Below are 6,575 nucleotides of genomic sequence, written 5' to 3'. Positions count from 1 at the left end.
TAAATAAATAAATAAAGCAACTAACGAGCGATTAGTGGAATTGGACATCTGGGTGTGGTCAGGGAAAGAGAGGAAGAGAACAAGTTCATCCCAGAGTGACTGTGGGCATATCCAAAACTGTCACGCCTTAAGGAGCAATATGAGAAGTTCAACACTGTGTATATGTGTGTTTATGTGTGTGTGTATGCACATGAGTTGGCAGGGAGACTAGACTTCACTAAAATAATCCAGCCAATCACGAAACAAATTGAGTGGGGAGGCACTTGCTAGACTAGTGTTGCTGCTAGCAATCTGGGCCAGCACAGTGGCTGAACTTAATGTCCCTTCCAAATGTGGAAAAGTTTGGATGAAAATAAATGACAAATGAGAGAAGGAGAAATCATAGCTGAGAGTAAAGGAGTGTATAAGTGGGTTATGCAATAAGAGAAATCCAACCTCAAGAGAGGCTCAGAGAAAGAGAATAATATTATTTCTTAGTATAATTATACCAGATGCCCAGACGGGCAAAGCTATGTTTGCCAAGACCACCCCTGCTTTTGATACTGACAAAGTCAGATGGCAGCCTGCAAACCTGAGTCTGGATGACGTTCTGGTCATAGGATATGTTTGATGAGCAGGATCAATGTTACTGACTAAATCAAGCCCTAATAATGTTCCAGTATCTTTGACTATTTTTCATGCTACATCTATCAATACTATAAAAGGTATCATTTGGGAAGGGATTTCTGAGAACTGCTTCCTACTGGAATTTCAGACCCTGTGGTGGATGGCTCCCAGCAGACTGATTACCGTGTAGCTATAAACCTTGATGAGCAAATGCTTAGAAAGTTCCCTGGTTATAATAGACAGAATACAATGGCAGTCTGCCCAACATGCCACAGTGTGGTGTGCTATGCACAAACACAATCGTCCTGGTTTTTGTGGATGGAAAGCTATAAGCAGAATGGGGAAAAAAAATGGGTTCCTACTGGGATTAAAGCAGTGGGCATCATGTGGTGGATCTGGGTCCCCTGGAGAACAGTCCCACTCAGACAGGAAGGCTGTGGGAGGACTTATGACATACTCAAACTAAATTACAGCTGGCTTTGACCAACCAACCCTATTATGGGGTGCCCAATATTTTTGGGTACAAAATATGTATCCTAACTGCACCCAGGCTGTTAATAGGCAATAGCAACAACGTGCATGGTGGATTAAACAACAATTGTCCACAAGTCAGAAAAGGGGAGATAGATGCCAGTCTAAGTATTCTGGGACAAGCAGAGTTTGCTTTTAATGAGGAGCAGCATTCAGAGAAAGAAGATTTATTCACTAGAATAGGCATATTAGAGGGAGTTCTCTTCCAGGCAGAAGGTAAAGGATAAGAGGCAGCTTGGAGAGAGAAAGAAGCACCAGCAAACTGCATCAGGCCGACTCCACAAGTAATGCTTGGTAATGCTAGAACCCAGGGTTGGGAAAGGGCCTGCACCCTGACGTGACAGGTCCTCTTGACTATTTGAATATGGATAGAGGCTGAAGTGGCCAGGAAAAAATGGTCCTCTATCCTAGTCCCTGGGCTTCAAGGGGGTACACCTGTGGGAATCTTAAGGCCTGCGAGCTCATGGAAGTTCTCTGTGGGCATGGCACTTGTAACTTACACCCATGTATAATGACTGTGCTTGCCCCCAGAATAAGTTGAAATAAAACATATCCTGCAGTATAGTTAGCAGGGATAGGAACTATTCTAAATATTGCTCATATCCTCCCTTTTGGAGGAAGATGGGCTCTGCTATATTTATATACAATGAAATGTGTCCTATAATACTGATATTCATTATCAAATGTATTGCGAGATTAAGTTAAAGCCTCCTCGGGATGTAATTACCTAAGGAGGAACTAGATCTAGCTAACCATAAGCTGATTTCTGTGCTAAATAGTTCTGCACAAGTTTATCATAAGGTATAAATAGCAATAGATGAAGGGGAAAAAATAATCAAACTAGTGCAAGAATATGAAATATGAAGATGTTTATAATGGCTTTATAGGATGAATTAGTTGAATTAGTTGTTTCTTTAAATTAGTTGAATTAGTTAAATCTGTCCCTACCCCACACTGGGCTTCTTCAAATGTTAGGCATATTTGTATTGGTTCTGTTAAAAATAAACAGCAGGTCTAAAATGGAGTCACTTGTGTTAAGGCCCCACATCAGCAAACCAAGACTTAATACCTAACCTAATTGCAGTTACAACCTCCCGCAGAAGTGTAACCTTTAATGAGTCAACCTGGAATTACCTGGTTAGCGCTGAGGTATTCGGCCAACAGGCCCTTCCGTTCCTATTAGGAGAGTGGCCTTACCTAAAACAATGCGTTCTTTGCTAATAATTTCCTTTTTCCTGTTCCCTCTCTGCCTTAAAAAAACTGAAAACCTTTCCTTTTCTGCAGCTAGATGAAGCTCCTTCTGTTTGCTAGGTTGGATGGTGCCAATTTCATGAGTCATTTAATGAAGCCAACTGGATTTTCAAATTTCCTCATTTGAATTTTTGTTATTTAACAGTAAGTACTATTGCTAGAACTGTTCTATAATATAAATGTTACACCAAATGTAAGTGCTTTGATAGGTATGATCATTTTGCTGTAAGGGATCTGTGTTCAAAAACTAGGAGGTGGCCCGTGATATTGAGATATAATAAGAAATATATATTTTGGTGCTTGTCTGTGATTCCTGCCTCTCAGCTCTAAAAACTTGTATTTTCCAAAGTGATTAGAGCAGTAGGGGCATCTTTTGTTTTATTTGGTTTTTGTCTTTGATTCCTGAAATGGTTTTAGAGTGATAAAGGTAAAATGGGTGCATTTTGTTATTCATAACAAACCCTTTCAAACACACCTGAGTTTATGTGAGTGAGGAAGTTTTTGGAAAGCCTCTAGATAACCTAAGGATGGGGGCGGGTTGCCAGGGGAACCAACTAGGGTAATTAGAGGGTTGAAAAGCAGGATGGTGAACAAGAACACATCCATGTGTTAGGAGGGTGGCATACCACAAACTCCAAGGGGACAGCAGCTCCTGAACTTGGAACACTTTGGGACCTTGCCCTACGTGTTTCTCCATCTGGCTGTTCATTTGTATCCTTTAATATCCTTTGTAATAAATTGGTAATCTAGTAAGTAAACTGGTTTCCTGAGTTCGTGAGGTGCTCTAGCAAATTAATCAAACCTGAGGAGGTTGTGGAACCCTCTGATTTATAGCCAGTCAGCCCTTCAGAAGTACAGGTAATACGCTGAACTTGGTAAGTAGTATCTAAAGTGAGGTGGGGACGGAGGGGGGCAGTCTTGTGAGACTGTGTCCTTAACCTGTGGGATCTGATGTTCACTCCGGGTAGATACAAAACTGAATTAAATTGTAGGGCACCCAGCTGGCGTTGCACAATTGCTTGCTGTGGGGAAAACTCCCAAATACGGCGACTAAAAGTGAAATAGTACTGAAAGTACACAAGTATTCAGTGAGTAGTGAGTAAAGAAGACTTTTATATACATGAAACAGGGCTTCCCTGGTGGCGCAGTGGTTGAGAGTCCGCCTGCCAATGCAGGGGATACGGGTTCGTGCCCCGGTCTGGGAAGATCCCACGTGCCGCGGAGCGGCTGGGCCCATGAGCCATGGCCGCTGAGCCTGCGCGTCCGGAGCCTGTGCTCCGCAACGGGAGAGGCCGCAAGAGTGAGAGGCCCGCGTACCGCAAAACAAACAAACAACCAACCAAACAAAAACACAATTCACAGTCTTCGCTGGAGAGTCGCCTCGTGCTTCAACAGTGCCTGGAGGGAGCCCGCCTTCTCACTGCCTCAAGGTCCTTCACGTCCGCTCCACGTCCGCTCCAGCACCGGAGCCTCATCTCCTCAGCTGCCTGCAGTGAGGACCATGGCCCCCTCGCAGGTGCGCCAGAGCTGCCATTTGGACTCGGAGGCCTCCATCAACCGCCAGATCAACCTGGAGCTCTACGCCACCTGTCCACGTCAGACTACTTTGACAGCGATGATATCGCTTTGAAGAACTTTGCCAAATTCTCCTGAGGAGAGGGAACATGCTGAGAAACTGATGAAGCTGCAGAACCAGAGAGGTGGTGGAATCTTCCTTCAGGATATCAAGAAACCAGACTGTGAAGACTGGGAGAATGGGCTGAATGCAATGGAATGTGCGCTACACTTGGAAAAAAAATGTAAATCAGTCACTACTGGAACTGCACAAAATGGCCACTGACAAAAATGACCCCCATTTGTGTGACTTTATTGAGACCCATTACCTGAGTGAGTAGGTGGAAACCATTAAAGAATTGAGTAACCATGTGACCAACTTGCGAAAGATGGGGGCCCTCCCGACTCTGGCATGGCAGAGTTATCTCTTTGACAAACACACCCTGGGAAACAGTAACAATGAGAGCTAAGCTTTAGGCTGGCTTCCTGAAGCCATGGGTGACTTCCCTGGTCACCAAGGCAGTGCATGCATGTTTGAGTTTCCTTTACCTTTACTATAAGTTGTACCAAAACATCTACCTAAGTTTTTTCGTTAGTACCATTCCTTCAAATAGAGTAATTTGGTACCCACCCCCCTCTTAAAAAGAAAAGAAAAGAAAAAAAAAAGCAAATAACAAAAATAGCCCTGGAAAGGGGCTGGGAGGACCAGTCTTGCAGTATTGAAGTTGCTGCAATATATTATGAAAAATGTCTATTTTTCAACAAAAAAGTTTGTGGAGTGCAAAAAACAGGAAATTGTGACCTATACATACAACTGAAACTGTCTGTGAGAGTAAGCAGATGAGAGATTTAAGAGAAAAAGACTTCGAAGTAGCCATTATAAATATGCTTATGGAACTAAATGAAAGCATGATTAAAGATGTAAGGAAGATATGATGACAGTGTGGCATCAAATAGAATATCAATAATGAGATAGAAATTATAAAGAAAAGCCAAATGCAAATTCCTTTGAATTTGAAGTTGAAAGGGTTGATGGAAAAAAAAAATGCACAACCTAAAAGTTGAGGATTATGTTTTATTTGGCGGACTTGCTGAAGACTCAGCTATGGGAGGCAACCTCTCAGATAGCTCTGGGGACTACACTGAAGAAGTAAGGGAGGAGCCAGGATATATAGCAGTTCAAACAAACAAACCAACCTCGTAGTCAAACATCAAAAGATCACTGCTAATTAAAGAAAACCAGACATCTCAGGTGAATGAATTTTGTGCTTTTCTATGTATGGGAAGGTGCAAAAGTCTGGGTTCATTGAAATCATTCCTTTGATACGTACCTTAACTATCTAGGGCCAGTATCCTGTTTTTCTCCATCCTCAATCCCCTCAGCATGCACAACGGGGCGGGGGTGGGGTAGGCGGGGTGCAGCTGCAGTGTCTGATGGCCGCAACATCCTTTGTTTACTGATATGGCAGTCCATGTCCACTAAAATTACAGTAACTAAAATTTAAAAATTCGCTAGAGGGATTCAACAGTAGGTTTGAATGGCAGAATATAAAGAATTAGCAAACTTGAAGACAGATTGATAAACTTCCTCTAAGTACACTTTAGCTCTGTCCAAAATATTTTGAGGTATTTTTATTTAGTTTCAAATATTTATTAATTTCTTCTGATTTCTTTGGTTATTTAGAAGCTTGTTGTTTAGTTTTTTGAGGCTTTTCTAAATATCTAATTATTATTGATTTCTGATTTAATTTCTTTGTGCTTAGAGAAAATATTCTGTAAAATTTAAAATTTAAAATATTGAGACTTGTTTTATGTCCCAGCATAAGATCTGTCTTGGTGAATGCTCTATATGCATGTGGAAAGAATGTGAATTCTGTGGTTTATTGGATATATTGTTCTGTAAAGGTCAGTTAGGTTAAAGTGGTTAATATTTTTAGATCTTCCACGTCCTTCTAGATTTTTATCTAGTTATTAAAGAGGAAATTGATATTTCTACTTTGTAAATTTGTCTATTGGTCTCTTTATTTCAGTCAGCTTTTGCTTCATCTTTTTTTTTTTTTTTTTTTTTTTTGCAGTATGCGGGCCTCTCACTGCTGTGGCCTCTCCCGTTGTGGAGCACAGGCTCCGGACGCGCAGGCTCAGCGGCCATGGCTTATGGGCCTAGCCGCTCTGCGGCATGTGGGATCTTCCCGGACCGGGGCACAAACCCGTGTCCCCTGCCTCAGCAGGTGGACTCTCAACCACTGTGCCACCAGGGAAGCCGCTGCTTCATCTATTTTTAAGCTCAGTTATTAGCCACCTACATTTTAGCTTTGCTATGTCTTCTTCATGGATTGACCTATTTATCATTATAAATGTCTCTATTTATGATAATTCTTCTTGTCTTAAGGTCCATTAAGTTTAATATTAATAAAACTTAGCTTTCTTTTGCATACCATTTACATGGTGTATCGTTTTCATTCTTTTCTTTTTAACCTATTTTTTCTAACATTTAAAGATATTATTGATATGGTTGGATTTAGTTCTGTCTTGTTTGTTACTTGCTTTTTTTTAAATTGAAGTAGAGTAGAAGTATAGTGTCATGTTAGTTTTGGTGTACAGCAAAGTGATTCAGATATATGTATATACCTGTA

The 6,575-nt window shown here is 41.4% G+C and overlaps 1 pseudogene across 1 annotated transcript; it reads left to right on the top strand.

Moving 5' to 3' along the window:
- Positions 1 to 3,889: 3,889 nt before the first annotated feature.
- Positions 3,890 to 4,412, top strand: LOC309799311 (ferritin heavy chain-like; annotated as a pseudogene). The gene has a single exon. The product of its transcript is annotated as a ferritin heavy chain-like (transcript).
- The last annotated feature ends 2,163 nt before the right edge of the window (positions 4,413 to 6,575 follow it).

This window comes from Mesoplodon mirus (assembly GCF_964341445.2).
Source record: "Mesoplodon mirus genome assembly, chromosome: 3".
NCBI lineage: Eukaryota > Metazoa > Chordata > Mammalia > Artiodactyla > Ziphiidae > Mesoplodon > Mesoplodon mirus.
The sequence above is the reverse complement of the archived record's forward strand: the minus strand, read 5'-3'. Positions and strand labels throughout refer to the sequence as shown.